The 22,146-nt window shown below is 47.4% G+C and overlaps 1 pseudogene; it reads right to left on the bottom strand.

The window, feature by feature from the left end:
• Positions 1-19,545: 19,545 nt before the first annotated feature.
• On the bottom strand, positions 19,546-20,477 carry LOC134047349 (olfactory receptor 14C36-like; annotated as a pseudogene).
• Between the last annotated feature and the right edge of the window lie 1,669 nt (positions 20,478-22,146).

Genomic DNA, 22,146 nt, shown 5'->3' on the forward strand with positions numbered 1-22,146 from the left:
CTGTTGGACAGGGGTTCTGTTATGGAGAAATGGACAGTGAAGAGTTAGAGAACATACCTGTAACCAAAACCAAAGCCATTTCCCATACATCCTCTCCTCTAACACACACAGACACCCTTTAGGTTTTTAAAATTCTAGAGCAGATTTTTAAGCTTCCCCCATATCTCTCCTTGTATTTATGGATATCAGAAATCTCAACATTTGCTCTGCCCTCAGGGAGAGCAGAGCATGTTCTGTGAGGCAAAGTGATGAGTGGAGGGAGAAGGAAGATGGTCCAGCATTCTAACCAGTTCAGAGTTTCCCTGGGCTTTAATCTTGTTCAGGTAAAGCATGATCACCCTCCCATTTTTCCCTTAAAAACCACCAGCTACTCCTAAGAACAGATGAATCCACCACAGTCCAGCACCGCAATTGTAACCAAGGACTCCTGTTGCTCATTTGACCAACCCAACAGCATGTGCAGTGTCAGAACACCTCTGCTTTTCCCTGTGGGTCTTTTAGGAAATGCACTGATGATCTAGGACAGGTTTGCATCCTGGAGGGAAGCTCAAAGCTTGGGAGGAAATCTCAGGGAGACTTCCAAGTGTCCTAGTGATGGGATTGGAGTAAGGGAGATCCAGCTCCTTCCCTGGCTGCACTGACAGCATTGTCCACAGCCGGGCACTGGGGACAGCGTCACCCTGAGTCAGCTGTGCCCCCTCCCAGAGCCCCCAGTGCCGGGCAGCTGCTCCCAGCCCTGTGCTCTGCAGAGGGGACTGGGCCCGGGGCTGCAGAGCTGCCCCACGGCTCTGCTGCAGCTCTGCCTGCAAAGGAGGGGCTTCACACCTTGGACCCCCAGCCCTGAGGGCAGAGGCTGGGCTGGGGGACAGGAAGGAGGGGACTTGTTCAGAGGTAGGGGCTGCACTGGGTGAGGGGGGTTCCTCTGGAGATCTCTAAACTCTCCCTGACACAACATTTCTGGTTTTTCTTTTCTCTCATTCCCTGAACTTCTCTCTGCTTACTGGAAATTTTCCTCCTGGAGGTGTTTCCCTGTGCCTGATCTCTCCCTGTCAAACACTGACAGCCCCCCAGTATCTGTGCATTCTTCTTGGCCCTACAGAACCCTGCCTGTTTGCAGGGCACTGGCTGGGGGCAGGTTCTGCTTGCAGGTAGGGGAAAGGACAGGTCAGACTGAGCCTGATGGGTCCAGCAAAGGGGATGCTGGTGCTGTCCAAGGGCAGAGGAGTGGCTGAAAGCACTTCAGCAAACTGAAGACTTGCAGCCCACCCAATGCTACAATTCATGTCTCTCAGATACAAAATTAATAATTTTGTAATATTTTATCTTTTCCATTTCACAGGAGAAGGAATTTGGAAACAATCACAGGAAATTCCTCATCTTTATAAAAATCTTTATCTTGAAAATATTCTGGAAGTTAGCTGAAGTTCTCAGCTTCTCCTCCTCTACGCCAGAGATACTCTGAGTTGTACTTACAGATCTGTTGTCAGAGGGATGTTCCAGCTTTAGGAGATCACTCCAGGAGCTGCAGCTGCATTGTCCTGCAGCCAGAGGCTTCCTGTGTCCAGGGCTGGGAGTGATTCTGCCCCAGTCACTTCTGAGCATCTTCCCAGCCCTGACTGATTGAAGCTCTCTGTGCCTCTGTGCTGTGCCCAGGGTGGCTGCAAGTAGTGCCTTCAGCCCTGCTGGGCTGAGAAGAGCTCCTCCTCAACAGAAATGTCTTTTTGAAGCTTTTCATGGTTTCCATGGGGTCCTTCTGTGCCAGGAGCCCAGCTCAGCTCAGCAACACAGACACAGCACAAGGACTTTAATGACCCTCTCTGGGATTTGGTGTTGTTTACATCAGATATTACACCCTGAAAGAGTGTTCAAAAAACTTCTCAAAAACTCCATGAGAGATTGAAACACTGAAGTTTTTTAAAGATTTAATGGGTCCCACTGAGGGCCACAACTGAGAAAGTGTCCCCATGTTCCAGTTAGAGCAGAACACTGGTGGCACAGATGACAGGTGAGGACAAACAAGGGAAAGGTGTCTCTGACGCTGAGAAAACCTGGACGTGTTTCAGGAATACAAAGGGCCAAGCCCCATGAAACAAAGGGGCCATTCAGATAGTGCCACTCCTCATGGAACCGAGGGGTCACTTGTGCATGCTGGGTGTTCATGGAACCAAAGGTCCATTGTGACACTGTGGAGCGTCATGGAACAACAGAGACTGTTGTGACTCTTTGGGACCCACTGGATCCAAGGGGCCATTGTGGCACTGCAGGGCCCTGTTCAACCAAGGGGCCATTTTAGCACAGCATGGCCTCATGGAATCAAGGGGACCACTGTGACACTGTGGGGCTCCATGAGATATAGGTTCCATTCTGACACTGTGGAACCAAGGAGAGCATTCCTACACTACAGGGCATCATGGAACCAAGGAGGCCATTTTGAAGCAGTGGGGATTCATGGAACCATGGAGACCATGGTGACACTTTGATGCCTCATCTAACCTAAGGACCATTGTGGCACTGCAGGGCCTCATGGAGCCAAGGGCACAATGGTGACACTGTGGGGCTCCAAGGGACCAAAGGGGCATTCTGACATTGCAGAGCCAAGGATCAGCTGTGACACAGCAGGGCCTCATGAAATCATGGAGGCCATTTGAAAAGTTTGAGGCCTTGTGAAACCAAAGAGACACTGTGGCACTTCAGGGCCTTGTGAAACCAAGGGGACCCTAGTGACACTGTGGGGTCTCATGGAACCAATGATCTGTTGTGACATTGCAGGACGTTATGGAATTATGGAGACTACTGTGACACTACAGGCCTCATTGAACAAAGGCGCCATTGTGACAATTTGTGGCCCCACGGAACCAAGGAGTCCATTGTGACACTATGGGGCCTTGTCTGGCCAAGGAGCAATTGTGTCACTGTGTGGTACCACTGAACCAAGGAGACCATTGTGACTCTGCAGCCTCCATGGATGTAAGGATTCATGTGACAGTGAAGGACCCCATGGAACCAAATCTTGAATGTGATATTGGGGGGCTTCATGGAATACTGGAGACCACACTATGACACTTCAAGGCCTCGTTGAATTAAGGGCCTTGTAGAAGCAAGGAGACCACTGTGACACTGCAAGTCCTCATGGAAGCAAGGGACAGTGGTTACACTGTGGGGCCCCATAGAAGCAAGGGGCCAGTGTGACATAGCTGGGACTTGTGGAGCCACAAGGCCATTGTGATCCTGAGGAGCCCAGTGGAACCAAGGGACCCTTGGGACAATGCAGGACCATATGGAATCATGAAGACCATTGTGACACTCTGTGGCCTTATGGAACCAAGGGGCCATTGTGTCATTGTGCAGTCCCATGGAACCAAGGAAACCATTTTGACACTGCAAGAAGTGTCATCAAGGAAGAAAGGGGCCATTGTGACTCTACAAGGCCCCATGGAAACACAGGAACAATGTGACACTGCAGGGTCCCATGGATCCAAGGGAACAGGTAACAGGTCTGCTTGCCTTGGCCTGACTGGTCCAACTGCCCTTGGCTTGTCAAGGGTCTCTTCTCATGTGCCCCTGAAACACTGGACTCTGGGCATTCCTTCAAATGGAAAAGGACTATCCTTCTCATCCAGGTTTCCATGGCCAAAATGGGATTCCGCCCAAAATTTCCCACAATATTTAAGGATTGCTCTTAGACAAAGGCTGCCATTACAAACAAGTCTGGCTGCTCTTGGCTTCCTGAGAGCCAGCTCTCACCTGCCTTCAAACACTGTGGCCGTGGGTTGTCCTTCCTATGGAAAAGAACCATCCCTCCTGCCCAGGCATCCATGACCAAAATTGGTACTTCTCCAAAATTCCCTATCTGCAAGGTTTTCTCCCAGGTGGAAAAACCTACCAGGACAGACAGAACTGGCTGGGCTTGGCGTCTGGTGGTCACCTCTAATTTGTCCTGAAATACTGGGGCCCTGTGCTTTCCTTCCTATGGGAAAGAACTGACCCTCTCATCCAGGAGCTCATGGCTGAAATTGGGATTCTGTCCCCAAAATTCTATATATCCAAGGGTTGCTCCCAGATGAAAGCTTGACAAGACAGATGGGTCTGGTTGGCCTTGCCCTCCAGTGGCTACTGCTCATCTGAACCTGAAGCTCTGGGGCTCCACATTTGCCTTCCTGTGGAAAAGAACCATTCTTCTCTCCATGGGCCCATGGCCAAAATTAGGATTCCACATTCCAAATTCCATATATCTAAGGATGGCTCCCAGACAAACTTGTCATGACAGAAAATTCAGGCTTTCCTTGGCCTCTGGTGGCTGTCATTCATCAGCCCCTGAAACACTGGGGCTCTGTGGTTTCCTTCCTGTGGAGACCATTGTGACACTGTGGGGACCCCGTGACACCAAGTTCATCATTGTGGCACTGCTGGGCTGCATGGTCCCAAGGGGCTGGTGTGAAGCAGCAGGGCTTTGTGGAACCAAGAGGCCATTGTTGCATTACAGGGCCTTATGGAGCCAACGGGCCATTGTGATCCTGAGGAAACAAGAACATTGTGACACTGTGGAACCTCATGGGACCAAGGGGACATGGAACAGATATGGCTAGCTTTGCCACCTGGGGGCAATCAGGCAAGTCTGGCTGATCCTGGCTGCCCCTCATCAGCCCCTGGAGCACTGGGGCCTTTCCTTCCTATGCAAAAGAAACATCCATCTTTCCAGCTGCCCCTGGCTGAAATTGCTACTTTTCCCAGAAACTTCCCTATAAACTAGGATTCTCCCAGCCAAAATCAGCCAGGTGAGACAGATCTGCCTGGCCTTGTGTCCTAGTTTGAAAGACATGTGTTTGCTAAGGAAAGCAGAAGCCTCCCTTTGAAATGAAAAAAGTGATCCTTCCTTCCTACAGATTATTATGACTTTGAAATTAAGGGAGCTCTCAGGCAAATATATGGGGGTAGGAATAACAGTTCTTTACTAGTATATCTAACAAGACAAACAAGAAGAACCACAGCTATGAAATTACCCACAAACAGAACAGTAACTCAGTCCCAGTCCTTTCTGGCTGCAGACACCTTTTCCCTGAGCTGCAGTTCCTGGTGCTGGGGGTGGGCAGGTCCCACAGAGCTGCAGGAGGGCTGGAGGTGATGACAGCGCTGTCCCAGGGGGAGAGAGAGATGGAGAGAGCCCTCCGCTCATGGTGTCGGTCCTGATGCTCAGCAGAGTGCTGGATGATGGCAGGTTACAGTGAGAAGGCAGCAGTGCAGGGTCCGACAGCAGTGAGGATGACTCCCAGCGTTGGGATGGTGGGGCAGAGGGGCAGAGGCGGCAGTCGTCCTTCTCGGCCAAACTCCATCAGTGAAATGGGCCGAGCCAGAGCCTTCCGCTTCCTCTTCTGGATGTTTGAATCTTGCGGGGTTTCCCTCTTCTCTCCCCTCTCCCTTGCCACCAGGGCCTAGTCAACAGGTATCTTAGCTTGACAATGGGTAAAATTCCTCAGAGGGAAAAGGGAAAGAACCAACCCCCAACAAAGGGCAACCTCCTTGGTGGCACCTTGGGCTTGGCAAACACCTGAGGAGTGTGTCTGATTTCAGTGAAGAAAGTTTGTAGTTTTAGATTACTTCCAAAAGAAACAGGAAAACCCTTGTTTCCCTGAGTGCACTTCACCAGTTCTCCAAGCAAAGCAGGTGCCAGGTGAGTGAGGACAGACAGGATGAGGTTCAAGAAATGTGGAGCAAGGTTGTCCACACTGGGTCAGACCTCAAGGCGCAGCTCCTCTGAGCTGGCCAGACCTGCTGAGGAGAGACCCTGGATCAGTATCAGTCACTGAGTGCTGCAATCACCTCTTCTCTAAAGAGAACAGTAATAAAATACACTGTCTAAAATATTACTAAATATCTCCTAGAAGCTCTTAGAAGCTCTTTGATGTATTTCCCAATGTCTATAATAGGAAACCTTCTGATGAACTGCACCAGACCAGAGGGAAATAAAGGCAGAGCCATGGTTTGTCAGGACTTCATTGATCACAATGAGCCCTGTGGTGCATCTGGTGCTGAGCCCTTGAACCTCAGGGCCTGAGAGGAAATTGCACAAACCGTTCCAGGAGTCAAAGTCAGGACAAAAACCTAAAGTGTCTCAAAGCATTAATGGGTCTCACTGAGGTACATCCCCAACAAAGATTCATCTTGGACTCCTCGGAGGAGAGAATTGGAGGCCTTGATTGCACAAAAACCTCTCAGAGACTTAGAGAGGAAAAAACAAAGGAAAGTACCTCAAAAAACTGAAGTACCTTGAAGCATTAACGAGCCCCACTGAGTGTTGTTAGTGAGAAAGGCTCTCAAGAGACTAATTAAAGCAGATAATGGGAGGCCATGATTGCACAAAGCTCTCAGAGACTCCAAGGCAAAAGCAAAACCCAAAGTCCTCTGAAACACTTGCAGTCCCTGGGAGCATGAAGGAGCCCCCAGGGCCATTCCTGACCAAGGCTCCCCAGGGACTGGTCCCAGCAGATCCCTGAAGCCACTGGGATGTGGGGGGATGCCGAGGGCAGGACAAGGGGTGACAGTGCTCAGCCTTGCTGGGGCTGTGCCAGGAGGCCCCAGTGGCCCAGGACAAGGTGTCTGCTCACAGCCCTTGGTGGCACAGACCCTACTGTGCCCCAGGACACCAAGACTTGGCTTCTCTTTGTCACCACCTGTCATCACTGCCTCCAATTTCCTGCCCTGACTGGAACCTGGGCACACTTTCTCAGTTGTGTCCCTCAGTGGGACCCATAAAAAGTAAAAAAACTCTTGACTTTGATTCTGACTTGGTGTTCTTGGAGTACCTAACAAACCATGTATCTGCCTTGATTTCCCTCTGGTCTGGTGCAGTTCATGAGGAAGGTTTCAACACCAGTTATGGAGAAATATGTCAAAGAACTTCTAAGAAATGCACATTCCTATTTTAAGTGATGTCATTTTTTAATGTTCTCTATAGAGCAGAGGTGATTGCAGAATTCAGTGACTGATACTGATGCAGGGTCACTCCTCAGGAGGTCTGGCAAAGAGGGGTTTTCCGGTTTTTTTTAAGTATTCTGAAGCTCCTTATTTTCCCCACTGCAAACAAACACACTCCTCAGGTGTGTGCCAGACCAAGGTGCCACCAAAACCACTCCAGAGCTGCCCTGGGCCAGCTGTGAGGGTGGATCATCATCCCAACCTGCACTGTGCACTGCCAGGGGCTGTGGCCATGGACACTGCACTGACCCCACTGCTGGGTTTTGGTGCCACGGCAACTGTGAGAAATACTGGGGAGGACTGGGACATCCTGGGGAACACTGGGAGTGATTACTGGGATTGACAGTGGGAAGGACTGGGTCAACCTGAGAACATGGGGAATGCTGAGGGGAAATCTGGGTGGACTGGGATGGACTGTGGGGGTACACAGAGACACACTGGGACATACTGGGACATACTGGGACTGGGCAATAGTGGAGGAAATTTTGAATACTTTGAGTGATACTGGGATATACTGGGACAAACTGGAGACACTCTGAAGAGTGTGGGGATGACAGGGGACACTGAGGCGTACTATGGATGACACTGGGGAGAACTGGAATAGAGTAGGAATGAACTCAGGAGTATTGGGAGGGTCTGGAGGGGCGCTGGGGTTGTATTGAACTGTGCTAGGGATGAACTGGGCTGTACTGGGAGGGACTGGAGGGGTTCAATGGGCTACTCGCGCCTCCACCCATCCCTGTCTGCAGCCAATCAGCGCCAGGGATCGGGGACTGGGGGCAGTGCCTGGTGATGGCGCCATCTTTGCTTTTTGCCTATAACTCCCATCATGCCCCGCGGCCCGATAGAGCCCCATTAGAGCTGGGACTACAAAACCCATCATGCCCCGCGCTTCACAGAACTCTGGTATCTACCCCCCCCCCACCATGTCCCATAAGCGTCCCCCCCAGGATCCCACAGTACCCCCTTCACCATCCCCTCAGAAGCCCCCAGAAGCGGCTCCGGATTCCCTGAATGCTCCCACAGATTCCCGTTACAATCACTTCTGAGAATTCATCCCCTGTCATCTCCCGCGGCCCCACAGCACTTCATAATGTAATAAAAACAATATAATAATTGTTCATTAAAATAAAAGGACTACCAGGAGTTAAATAAAATAACAGAAAATAGAACCGGATTTGAGAGAGCATAAGTCAGGCACCCGTAGCCCACAAGAATGTCTTGATACGATTAGTTTTAGCTGAGCTAGTTAACCATACCTAAGTATCCATTGTGCAATGTGTAAAAAGGATCTACTGATTAGGCAGAGGTTCATAGGTCAAGATACAGCTGCAAGGAAGAGGAGTCTTCTTCATTCCACCGGAGGGCAAAGTACGACCACCTATTAACAGGCAGCGCAAGCGCAGACACGATTGTAAAGGGACACATGTATCAGAAACAAGGGGTATAAAACCCAAAGGACTGAGAGAGGAAAGTGCGCGCTGTTGGTGGAGTGCAAACTCCCGGACACCCAGCGCTGCTTTTGCTTGTTACCGCTTGCTTAATAAATTCCACTTGTTGATGTACAATTGGCTCTGAGTCAGTGTGTGTGAAAAACATTTATAACAAATTTGGTGCCATGACTTGGATAAGGGCAACCCGGTGGGAGACCTCCACCAGGGAGGCGCCCCGCTTTTAGCGGCCTTGGTGCTGCGTCCACCCTCCTGGACCCTTACCAACGAACCCTAAATTGGTAACAAGCAAAGGAAAACCGGTAACCCCATAATCTTTGTGCACGAAGCCCCGGGCGAAGACACAGGAAGCGTAAATATATTTGGGAATCCGCTCGGTTGGGGTTGGGTATCCCAGGACACAGCAAATGAGACGCCCAGTGTGGGCGAAGTGAGTGCGGACCTCTGAGTAGTGTGGTTCCCAAATCCTGCGAGGGACTGGGCCACAAAAAGAAGGAAATTGTGTGTTTGTTGGTGTTCTGGAAGATGGGACAGGGGAAAAGCAAGCCCTCTGATCCCATGGGTAAGGGGACCCCAGTAAAGCTTCCCCAGATACCCCCTGACAGTCCGTTAGGGATGATGATTAAATATTGGAATTATTATCCTTCTAGGAAAGGGAAGGATAAGGTCAAAATGATACATTATTGTATGGAGGTGTGGGGAGGGAAACAGATCCATGGAGATAATCTGTTTTAGCCGGTATTCGGAAGTTCCGAAGACAGGATTTGCCAGGCGTTAAATATTTATGTAAACTCTAAAGAACCTTTTAGCCTGGAAGAAAGCGAATATGCTGCCCTTTGGATAGTGGGAGAAACTAGGACTAGATTGTTTGCCCTAAACACCTGGGGATGGAAAAAGAAATCTAAACGATCTGAGGATGTCCTGACTGCTTCCCCCCCGCCATACATACCTCCTCTTCTCACAGTTCCCCCACCTCTCCAGGCACAAGTCCTAGAGTCAGATCATGAAGAAGAATCCGGGGAACAAGAATTGGGGAACCATGAGTTAGGATCCGAAAATAACCAACGGATCACTCACAGCCAGTCTAGGAGGGATAATAGAAGGTCCAACCCTGTATCCATTAAGAGAAGTGGGCCTGGGGATGATCCCTAATCCAAATGCTGGACAACAGGGTCAGCCTGCCCAAATACCAGGCATAGGCTATGTAGAAGTGCTCCTTAATTCTGGAGATGTTAGAGAATTCAAGAAGGAGATGGGACATTTGTTAGAAGATCCCCTTGGAATGGCGGAAAGGTTTGATCAATTTTTGGGTCCCAATATATATACATGGGATGAAATGCAGTCTATCATAGGAATTTTGTTCTCCTCTGAGGAAAGGAGAATCATCAAAACAGCGATAATGAGGGTGTGGGACAGGGACCACCAGGCAGGCCCCCAAGCTGATGTGAAGTGGCCATTGCAACGCCCCAACTGGGATAAGCAAAATCCACAGCACTGAGCCCATACGGCAGACTTAAGAACTATCCTAGCCCAAGGAATCCAGGAATCTGTCCCTCGGGGACAAAATGTAAATAAAGCCTTCTGTGAAAGCCAAAAGAAGGATGAGGACCCTACTGAATGGATAGAGAGGCTCCGGAGGTCATTTCAACTATATTCCGGGGTGAACCACAATACTCCAGAAGGTCAAGTGTTATTAAAAACCCAATTTGTAGCAAAATCTTGGCCTGACATCAGGAAAAAGTTAGAGAAAATTGAGGATTGGCATGATCGTGGTTTAGACAAATTGTTACAGGAAGAGCAGAAGGTGTAAGTCCAGAGAGAGGAAGGACACAAGAAGCAGGCTAAAGTAATGATGGCAGTAGTACGTGAGGGACAACGGGTAACAACTAGTCGATTCTCCTCGAAGGGGAGCCCTCCTAGAACCAGAAATGTGCCTAGAGAAAAGGAGGGTACCCAAGGGACTTGTTATTATTGTGAAAAGAGAGGGCATTTTCGGAGAGATTGTCGGAAAAAGGATTGCAAATGAGAAAGAATTCAAGGAAGATTAGGGGGGTCAGGGGCTCTATTTGCTGGGGACCCTAGAAAGATCAGAGCCCCTGGTAAAACTGAAAGTAGGTCCCCAACAACAGGAAATTGAGTTTTTAATTGACACTGGAGTGGAAAGGTCCACAGTACAAAGCCTCCCTTTAGGATGTAAAATATCAAAAGAAAGAATCCAAGTTGTGGGGGCGAAGGGAGAACCTTTTAGTGTACCTGTGACTAAAGATGTAGTTTTTGAAAGCAGTTCAAAATTAGGTTTAGGAACCCTCCTGTTGGTACCTGAAGCAGATTACAATCTTTTGGGAAGAGATCTTATGGTAGAATTAGGAATTGAAATTAGTATAGAAGATAAACGATTAGCCGTAAAACTATGTCCATTGCGAGTAGAGGATGAACAGAGAATAAACCCAGAAGTTTAGTATACCCCCGACACTGTGGGTCGATTGGAAATAGAACCGTTTGAAGTGACACTGAAAAACCCTGAATTTCCAGTAAAGATTAAGCAATATCCAATTTCAGATGAAGGGAGAAAGGGAATAAAACCCGAAATTGAAAGACTTTTAAAACAAGGATTGTTGGAACCCTGCATGTCCCCTTTTAATACACCCATCCTCCCTGTTAAGAAACCTGATGGGAAATACCGGTTAGTACATGATTTACAGTAAATTAATAAAAGAACCGTGGAACGATTTCCCGTAGTAGCAAACCCTTACACCCTGTTGAGTCAATTGGGACCCAATTAATCAATGGTATAATGTAATAGATTTAAAAGATGCTTTTTGGGCGTGCGCCTTGAAAGAGAATTGTAGGGATTATTTTGCATTTGAGTGGGAAGACCCAGATACTCATAGAAAACAGCAGCTTCGTTGGTCGGTTCTTCCCCAAGGATTTACCAAGTCCCCCAGTTTGTTCGGCCAAGCACTTGAACAATTATAAAGTGATTATAAATTAGGAGAAGGGGCTGTGTTGATTCAATATGTGGATGACTTGTTGATTGCTGGCAAGGAGGAATGGGTGATAAGGCAAGAGAGCATAAAGCTGTTGAACTTCCTTAGTTTAATAGGACTGAAGGTATCAAAATCTAAACTCCAATTTGTAGAAGAAGAAGTAAAATACCTGGGATACAGGCTGAAGCAAGGAATGAAAATATAGATCCAGAAAGGATGAAAGGGATCTTATCTATGCCAAGGCCACAAACAAAACAAGAGGTGAGGCAATTACTGGGATTATTTGGATATTGTAGACAATGGATTGAGGGATTTAGTGGGAAAGTAAAATTTTTATATGAAAAATTAACCAAGATTGGTTTACTTAAGTGGAATCAGTTAGATGAAGACAAATTACAAACCCTCAAGACAGAGTTGGTAAATGCACCTGTATTAAGCCTCCCAGATTTAAAGAGGCCTTTTTATCTTTTTGTAAACGCAACGGAAGGAACAGCATATGGGGTGTTAGCCCAGAATTGGCCTGGTAGCAAAAAGCCTGTGGCCTACCTATCTAAATTATTAGATCCGGTATCAAGGGGTTGGCCAACGTGTTTGCAGTCGATAGTGGCTGCTGCTCTATTAGTAGAAGAAGCCATAAAAATCACTTTCATGGGAGAGTTGCATGTTTTGTCCCCTCACAACATAAGGGGAGTCCTCCAACAGAAAGCAGACAAATGGATAACTGATGCTCAGCTTTTAAAATATGAAGGGATCCTTATATCTTCTCCTAAATTGAGCTTAAAAACTACCTCTCTCCAAAATCCCGCCCAATTTTTATATGGGGAACCGAGTGAAAACTTGGAGCATGATTGTTTAAGGGTAATAGAAGAACAAACGAAAATCAGACCAGACCTAGAAGAGGAAGAATTAGAATATGGGGGAAAACTGTTTGTGGATGGGTCTTCCCGAGTAGCTGAAGGAAGGAGAAAATCTGGTTACGCAGTAATTAATGGGAAGACCCTAGAGGTAATAGAATCAGGACCGCTAAATTCTGGGTGGTTGGCGCAGGCTTGTGAATTGTATGCTGTATGGCGAGCATTGAAATTATTGAAAGGAAAAGCAGGAACAATCTTTACGGACTCAAAATGTGCTTATGGAGTGGTGCATACCTTTGGAAAAATTTGGGAAGAGAGAGGTTTAATTAATTCCCAGCGAAAATGATTAATTCATGAAGATTTAGTAAGGAAGGTTTTACAGGCTCTAAGGTGGCCCACTGAAATAGCTGTGGTCCATTGAAAAGGGCACCAGACTGGAGTAAACAATCAAGTGAGGGGAAATAACCTAGCAGATCACGAAGCAAAGGCCGCAGCCCTCAGGGTATTAAAGGAAAAGGCTGCAGGAGCTAAGAGAAATTGCCCCTTTTGTGAAAAAGATTTAGACAAATTACCTTGTATGCTTTGCTGGGAGGATTCCAAAATAGATGGGGTAGAATGTGTCTGTTTGAATCCCACTAAGATGCATTGTTATTACCATGGGCCAATTCAAATACTCATATTCACTGAGAGGGAACAACAAAAATTGGATGAAATGGGGGTAGTGAAGAAGGGAAATAAACGAGAATTGCCAGACGGTCACGAGGTTCTTCCAAAACCGGTAGCCCGAAGAATTTTAGAAGCCATTCACTCAAAAACTCACTGGGGTACACAAACATTGATAGATCAATTTGCTATTAAATATGTCTGTATTGGAATGTATAACTTAGCCAAACAGGTCACACAACGATGTTTAACCTGTCAAAGGGTGAATAAGAAGCAGTGGAGACAACGGGAAGCTGGGGGAAGGGATTTAGCGTACAGACCTTTTTCACACATTCAAATTGACTTTATTGATTTGCCTAAGGTAGGGAGATACAAACATTTGTTAGTGATAATTGATCATTTAACCCATTTTGTAGAAGCTTTTCCTACCTCTAGAGCAACTACACAAGCAGTGGTGAAAATTTTGCTAGAAGATATCATCCCTCGATATGGGTTAACAGAGGTAATAGATTTGGACAGGGGGCCACATTTTACATCTAAAATTGCTAAGGAGATTGTTTCAGCCCTGGGGACAAAATGGAAGTATCACACTCCTTGGCACCCACAGAGTTCAGGGAAAGTAGAAAGAATAAATGGAGAAATAAAGAAACAACTAACCAAGCTGATGTATGAAACACAATTATCTTAGGTAAAATGCTTACCTTTAGCTTTGCTAAATATACGCACTCAACCCCGGACTGATGTAGGGATTTCCCCCTTTGAAATGCTTTACGGAACGCCGTATAATATGGATGCCCCAGCAGATCATCCCGAGATAAGTAATCAACAAATTAATCATTACATAATACAGCTGACACAAGCTCGTGATAAACTTAGAAAAGCTGGATTATTGGTACAAAGACCTCCTCTTGATTTAGCGATTCACAATATAAAAGTGGGTGATAAGGTTTTGGTTAAAACATGGAAAGAAAATACGTTAACTCCAACTTGGGAAGGTCCCTATGTTGTGTTACTCACTACAGAAACTGCCATCAGAACCGCAGAAAAAGGCTGGACTCATGCAAACAGGATAAAAGGACCTATACACCCCTCCTCCGAGGAACCGGGGAAAGTAACCAGTGCTCCAGGAGATCTTAGAGTCACCCTAAAATGGACTTAAATGAACACTGTGAAGGTAGTTCAGGTACAATGAGACAGCGAAATTAAGTATAACTACTTGATATCTGGAGATTTTAAGATATATTGCTCGAACAAGGATTGTGGTTGTTATCCATTTGTATGTTTTGTTTGTAAAATTTGCCAAGAACGGTGGTGGGTCCATTGTTGGAAAGGAAGTCCACCTAGCGGTGTTTGCAAGAATTGCTATCAACTAGAAAGGGAGCTTACTGAAAGGATTTTACGTGAAGGGGAAAAGAGTGGAATATTGCCCCAAGGATCTCGAATTTGGTGGAAGGTATTCACAAGGGGGGCAAGGCCAGAAAATTATTGCTTCCATCCTAATGAACCAGTTCTGTTTATAGATAAAATCATTAAGGGAAATTGTAGAAAAGCAGTACCTGGGGTCTGGTGTTCTTCACTGCAAGTGAAGGATAAGAACTGGGAATCCTATAAAAAGAGGCAACAAAAACGACATGGCCCTCCTGAAGAATATCCTTGCTGCCGAGAAGATGGTTCCCCTCGCGGCTCGAAGCAACCGAGTCGGCGAGCGAGGCAGAGGGATAAGAAAAGGTGGAGGAGAGAACCCACAGATTGGAACAATTCAGAAATGTTCCAAGAACTGCCTCAAGGATTTCATATCCCAGAAATCACTCATGGACCCAGATGACAGGAGCAAAAATAAAAATTTCACATTAGGACACAAAGGAAATGGGAATAAAAATCCACCAGGACCACACCCTTCTTGGCAGGTTATGGGAATTCTAGCTGTAATATATATACCAATCAGCCAAGTACATGCTTATGTGAACAAGCATCAACCTTTCAAATGGTCTGTGATACAAATAGAAGACTCAATAGTTATAAACTCAACAATTACGACTGCAGCTCCAAGCTTCCAAACACATTTGAGCTCAATTATTCGAGCAGGGACTGATAACACATACAAAAGACAAGTACAATCTAAGGCCTTTTATATGTGCCCAAGCTCAAATCCAGGATGGGGTTATTGCAATTGGCCTGGACATTACTCTTGTGCATACTGGGGTTGCAAAACTATTGCCTCTGATTGGGAACCGGGGGCAGGCCAAGACAAATACTTTAGAGTCGGGTGGGGACCACCTGGATGTCAAACACCCAAACATGGATATGATGGCACAGTGCAAGGGGAAAATCGAAATACCTCTTGGATGATTTACCTTAACATAACAAATCCACAGGATTCAGGGTGGAATATTGGGAAAATCTGGGGAATTCAGTTTTGGGAACCTGGCACAGACCAAGGAGGATTAATACTAATAAAGAAAGAAATAGCCCCAAATGACCCGGTGGGTGTAGGTCCTAACCCAGTGGTAAAGGAGTCCCCAAAATTGAAGCCTGACATTGAATCAATAGATAATACCACTACCAAATCAGAGAATAACACTTTTTCCACTGACCTCCCCACTAATACCCCACTTCCTAATAGCCCTTTGTGGAATTTGCTTTCTGCAACTTTTAGGGTGCTCAATGTAACCCAGCCTAACCTAACTGAGCATTGTTGGCTATGCTTTAGCATTAAACCACCATTTTACGAAGCTATTGGGGTAATTCAAAAAGCTAAAAGAATACATGGAAGTAACCCAAATCAATGTAACCAGAAAGAACCTAGCAGGCTGGGGATTACTCTGGCCTCTGTAACAGGAAAAGGCCGATGTGTAGGAAACGTACCAACTGAGATGCAACACCTTTCTGGGGTAATAACTAGTGCCAAGAAAAGAGAAGCCCCTGCCAAATGGTTAATACCTACAGAAAATGCAAAATGGATCTGCAACGTAGGAGGGCTAACACCATGTATCTCTCTGGACACCTTTAATGAAACATCAGACTATTGTGTACAAGTTGTGGTGGTCCCCAAAATTATATACCACCCAGAGGAATATGTATATCAAGCCCAAAACACCCCACAACATCATTTGCAAAAAAGAGAGCCCTTTACAGCCCCTACTGTGGCCACACTTATGTTGGTGGGCACTGCGGGAGCTGGTACAGGAATAGCTTCCCTAATGAGACAAAAAACAGAGTTTAATACATTAAGGATAGCAGTAGATGAAGATTTAGCTAGAATAGAAGAATCAATCACAGCCTTAGAAAAATCTGTTTGATCTTTATCTGAGGTAGTATTACAAAACCGAAGGGGACTAGATTTAATCTTTCTTCAGCAAGGAGGATTGTGTGCGGTACTTAAAGAAGAATGTTGCATTTATGCAGATCATACCGGGCTTGTTAGAGATACAAGGGCTAAATTGAGAGAAGGGCTAGAGCAAAGAAGACGAGAAAGAGAAGCTCAACAGTCCTGGTATGAAACTTGGTTCAACAGTTCTCCCTGGCTTACTACTCTGTTATCTACAATTGCAGGTCCTTTGTTATTTCTGGTGTTCGGATTAACTTTCGGACCCTGTATCTTTAATGGGCTCATAGAAATTGTCAAAGGGCGATTAGAGGCTGCTCACTTGATGTTAATTACAGCTAAATACAAACACAACTCAAATGATCAGGAGGTGGGAGAAGAACTTGCACTGAGCTACAGGAATTAAAAAGATTTAATGAACAAATTATAAAAGAAGAAAAAGAGGGATTGTAATAAAAAAAAACATAAGAATTGTTCATTAAAATAAAAGGACTACCAGGAGTTAAATAAAATAACAGAAAATAGAACCGGATTTGAGAGAGCATAAGTCAGGCACCCGTAGCCCACAAGAATGTCTTGATACAATTAGTTTTAGCTGAGCTAGTTAACCATACCTAAGTATCCATTGTGCAATGTGTAAAAAGGATCTACTGATTAGGCAGAGGTTCATAGGTCAAGATACAGCTGCAAGGAAGAGGAGTCTTCTTCATTCCACCGGAGGGCAAAGTACGACCCCTATCAACAGGCAGCGCAAGCGCAGACACGATTGTAAAGGGACACATGTATCAGAAACAAGGGGTATAAAACCCAAAGGACTGAGAGAGGAAAGTGCGCGCCGTTGGTGGAGTGCAAACTCCCGGACACCCAGCGCTGCTTTTGCTTGTTACCGCTTGCTTAATAAATTCCACTGGTTGATGTACAATTGGCTCTGAGTCAGTGTGTGTAACGAACGTTTATAACAATAACACAGCTTCACGCAGAAAATTCCTGCCGTGCCCCGCGCACTAAAGGGCTCAGGTAGAGCTCCCGAAGCTCCCCCCAAATGCTCCCGAACCGTACACGTTCCGCCCTGAAGACCTCAAGTCACAGCTCGGACTCCACGTTCCGCCCTGAAGACCTCAAGTCACAGCTCGGACTCCAAAGTGTCCTCAGGGTGCCTTCCCAGTCCCCAAATGCCCCGTCCGAGCCACATCGGGGACTACAGCTCCCATCATGCTCCGCAGTTCCCGTAGAGCGCTATTCCAGCCGGGACTTCATCTCCCGTCATGCACCGCGCCCCACAGGGAGACATTGCGGCTACGCCTTCAACCCCCGTGATGCTCCGCGGCTCTTTTTTCAACATTATTATACCCGCGCCTACAACTCCCATCATCCCCCGCTCCCCAGAGAGCCCCGTTCGAGCCCCCCAGGTGCACTCCCGGACCTCGAAGGGCTCCAGATTCCCCTCCCTGACCACCAAGTTTTCCCCTTGGACCCCCAAGAGCTCCCCCAGACGCCGAGGTGTCCGTCAGAATCCCTTAGTGCCCTGCCCAGTGCCCACCCGGCTCCCTGAAGTGTCCTCCAGACCCTCAAGTTCTTTCTAAATTCACTTCCCAAACTCAAATCTGCCCCAAATGTGCCCCAGAAATGTCTCCATGGACCCCAAAGTGGCCTCTTTTTGCCCTGACTGAGAAAATGATAAAAAGGATTGCAAAAGGACTGAAAAAAAGACTAATTAGCATAAAGAGGGAGAAATCAAGAGCCAATAATTAAGGGAATTGTGTTACTTAGAGCCAATGACCAAAAATTTTTCTGGTTGCTAAAAATGTATAGATTTTTAATAGAAATTGAAAAAAAAAGGTAATAAAAATATTACTTCTTTTTATAAATATGTAAAGAAATTTTTTTAGTAAATTTAATTATTTTCAATTTATTAAAATTAATACCATTTAGTTTTATAGAGAAAAATATAAGTATTTACTTTATTTATAATAATAAATGTATAGGGATTTTTTTATGTTTCAGGATGTCATTCCCAGGTGGGTGATGTCAGACATGGTGAGGCTGGGGGTGAGGAGCAGGTTGTCCAAAGAGGGTCAGCCCTGAAAGGGATCATTCTTCTCTGTGCCCAGACCTTCTAAGGTGACATTCAACATCAACTTCTCCTGGGGAATGCTTCAGTCACCTCTTCATGAACTGCTAAATAAAAATAGTATGCCCTGGATTAAAACAAAAAAAAATCATGAGGTGCACTTTGAAATCTCCCTCTTTAACAGAACTCCAAACTGACTGCAAGCAGCTGCACAAGCCCTGGAGACTTGAAGACAATGGAAGGAAGACAAAGAGCTCCCAAGGCCTTTCTGTATTTTAGTGATCTCCAGGGTGGATTGGGGCTGAGGCCAGGATCCTGCGGCACTGAGAAAAGGTTGAAGAAGCTGCTCAAGGAGTCAGCAGCAAAACTCCAAGTGCCTTGGAGCATCAGTGCCCCCCATGAGTGAGGGCAGGGAGTGCCCAAGGCTCCCCAGGGCCTGGGGAGAGCAGATCCTTGAGGGCAGGATTGCAGGAGCCAAAGGCTGTGAGCAGGGAACTGCAATGCTGAGCAAGGCCTGGGCTGGCTGGAGGAAGCAGAAAGGCCAAGGCTGAGCCCAGGCCTGGGACAGCAGGGCCTGTCCCTCACGGGTGGCTCGGGGCTGTTGCTGGGGCAGTGGGATGGCAGGGGCAGCAAGGACAAATGGCATCAGCCTGCAAGCCCTGCCAGCCTCCTCAGGGAGGGCCGAGGCAGAAGCAAAGTGCGGCCCCTGCAAGGAAAGTTCCTTCTGTGGGGCCTGCAGAGGCCGTGCCCGAGCCCAGGGGACAAAGGCCTGGGTGCCTCTGGCCCTGCCAGCCCTGCCCAGCCCTCGGCCATCTCTCCTGCACCCTGTGCCCCCTGTGCGTGCTACATAACGGGGAGGTTGTGGAGCAGAAATCTTGGGGCTTCCTGGCATTGAAGAGCACTGGGGTTCCCTTTTCTCCCCAGCTCTGCCTTGAGGCACTGATCCTGCAACTCCAGAGAAGTCAGGAAGGAAAGATGTCACGGCAAACATGGCAATATGGAGTTGTTTATTTTGTGTAACTGCATATGTAGTACAGCTTTTCCTTTATATAGTCTGAAATTCTCATTAGAAAGGCAAATACTGAGTTAAAAGTGGTACAGTAAAAGGTTTTCCTGTTAACAAATACTCAAAAATATATTACCTATACCAGCAGAAAGAAAACAGGATACAGTGTGGGCGTTAATGAGTAACACTGTAAGAGCTATAAAGGAGAATGAGCGTTTATTGATTCTGAAAAGCATTCATTATGATTTTCCTCAGGCCATCCTTGAGCTCCTGGTTCCTCAGGCTGTAGATGATGGGGTTTAGGGCTGGAGGCACCACTGAGTATAGAACTGAAAGGGCCAGATCCAGGGATGGGGACGAGATGGAGGGGGGCTTCAGGTAGGCAAATGTCCCGCTGCTGATAAACAGGGAGACCACGGCCAGGTGAGGGAGGCAGGTGGAAAAGGCTTTGTGCCATCCCTGCTCAGAGGGGATCCTCAGCACAGCCCTGAAGATCTGCACATAGGAGAAAACAATGAAGAGAAAGCACCCAGAAGCTAACCCGACACTCACAGCTAGAAGCCCAAGTTGCCTGAGGTAGGAGTGTGAGCAGGAGAGTTTGAGGATCTGGGGCACCTCACAGAAGAACTGGCCAAGGGCATTGCCCTGGCACAGGGGCAGGGAAAATGTATTGGTGTGTGCAGCAGAGCATTGAGAAAGCCACTGGCCCACGCAGCTGCTGCCATGTGGGCACAAGCTCTGCTGCCCAGGAGGGTCCCGTAGTGCAGGGGTTTGCAGATGGACACATAGCGGTCGTGGCACATGATGGTCAAGAGGGAAAACTCTGCTGAGATGAAAACTAGTAAGAAAAAGAGCTGTGCAGCACATCCTGCATAGGAGATGTTGGTGGTGTCCCAGAGGGAATTATGCATGGCTTTGGGGACAGTGGTGCAGATGGAGCCCAGGTCAGTGAGGGCCAGGTTGAGCAGGAAGAAGAACATGGGGGTGTGCAGGTGGTGGCCGCAGGCTACGGCGCTGATGATGAGGCCGTTGGCCAGGAGGGCAGCCAGGGAGATGCCCAGGAAGAGGCAGAAGTGCAGGAGCTGCAGCTGCCGCGTGTCTGCCAATGCCAGCAGGAGGAAGTGACTGATGGAGCTGCTGTTGGACATTTGGCTCATCTTGGCATGAAAGTCTTTAACAGGAGAAAAAGTAAGAGAGAAATTAGGTGGGACTTCTATAGAGCAAAATCAAAGCCATTTCCTACAGACATTCCCACTCTCACACACAAAACTCTTTCTTTTCCAGGAAACACTCCATCAGCCCCTGGCTGGGAGGTGTGCCTGGTGGAGACCACAGCTGCAGTGATGGCAAGGATGTCATCCCATGACCTTATGACAATTCAGATCTACTCTGCACAGGTGGGAGTGGACAGGGACCAGTCCTGGTGTTCAACATTTTCCATGGAAATAATTTCCAATGAAGAGAAGCCCCTGAACATCTTCACTCGTTCTGTGTAGGAATGGGAATGGTAAAACCTGACAAAATTTTCTACAGTATTTTAACAGCTACTCTTCATTTCCCTTGCTGACTTCTTTTAGATGTCAGAAACCCACAGCATTTCTGCTGTTGGCACAGAGAACAGAGCACATTCAGTGGGGCAAAGAGATGAAAGGAGAGGGAACCGGACCTGGGGCTGCAGAGCTGCCCCATGGCTCTGCTGCAGCTCTGCCTGCACAGGAGGGGCTTCATGCCTTGGACCCCCAGCCCTGAGGGCAGAGGCTGGGCTGGGGGACAGGAGGGAGGGGGCTTGTTCAGAGGGAGGGGCTGCACTGCAGGGGATCCTATGGAGATCTCTGAACTCTCCCTGACACATTTCTGGTTTTTCTTTTCTATCAGTGCCTGATCTTATCTCTTCTTCCTGGAGGTTTTCCTCCCGGAGTTTTTTCCCTGTGCCTGATCTCTCCCTGCCAGCACTCACAGACCCCAAATCTCTGTGCACTCTCCTTGGCCCTACAGAACTGGGGCAGGTTCTCTTTGCAGGTGGGGGAAAGGACAGGTCAGACTGAGCCTGACGGGTCCAGCAAAGAGGTTACTGGTGCTGTCCATGGGCAGAGTGCTTGAAAGCACATTAGGAAACTCCTGTGAACATATTGATCACTCAAAAAAAAAGCAGTTTGCATGCCTCAGGTACTTGTCAAAATTCATAATACCTTTAATATTTATCCCCTTCCTCCCTGCCATTCTCCTATACTAGGAAACTGAATGCAAAGTCTTAGAAAATTTCTTCATTTATATCAAAATCCTTGACTTGGAAATATTCTGTGACATATCAGAAACCCTCAGCATGTAACAGCTTCATGAGCATTTCACTTCCCCTGCACAAGAAATACTCAAAGTTGAACTCACAGTCTGTAGGCATTGGGATGTTCCAGCTTTAGGAGATCACTTCAGGAGCTGCAGCTGCATTGTCCTGCAGCCAGAGGCTTCCTGTGTCCAGGGCTGGGAGTGATTCTGCCCCAGTCACTTCTGAGCATCTTCCCAGCCCTGACTGATTGAAGCTCTCTGTGCCTCTGTGCTGTGCCCAGGGTGGCTGCAAGTAGTGCCTTCAGCCCTGCTGGGCTGAGAAGAGCTGCTCATCAAGAGAAATGTGATTTTAAAGCTCTTCCTGGTTGCCAGGATTGTCCTCTGTGCCAGGAGCCCAGTCCAGCTCAGCCGCACAGACACAGCACAAGGACTTAAATGACGCTCTTTGGGATTTGGTGCTGGTGGCTCAGCTTTGCCTGTTGGAAAATGTCAGGGTGGCGTGCTTTCTCAGCTGGGGCAGCAAGGGAGTCTGCC

The sequence above is a fragment of the Cinclus cinclus genome, chromosome 9 (genome assembly GCF_963662255.1).
Source record: "Cinclus cinclus chromosome 9, bCinCin1.1, whole genome shotgun sequence".
Classification (NCBI taxonomy): domain Eukaryota; kingdom Metazoa; phylum Chordata; class Aves; order Passeriformes; family Cinclidae; genus Cinclus; species Cinclus cinclus.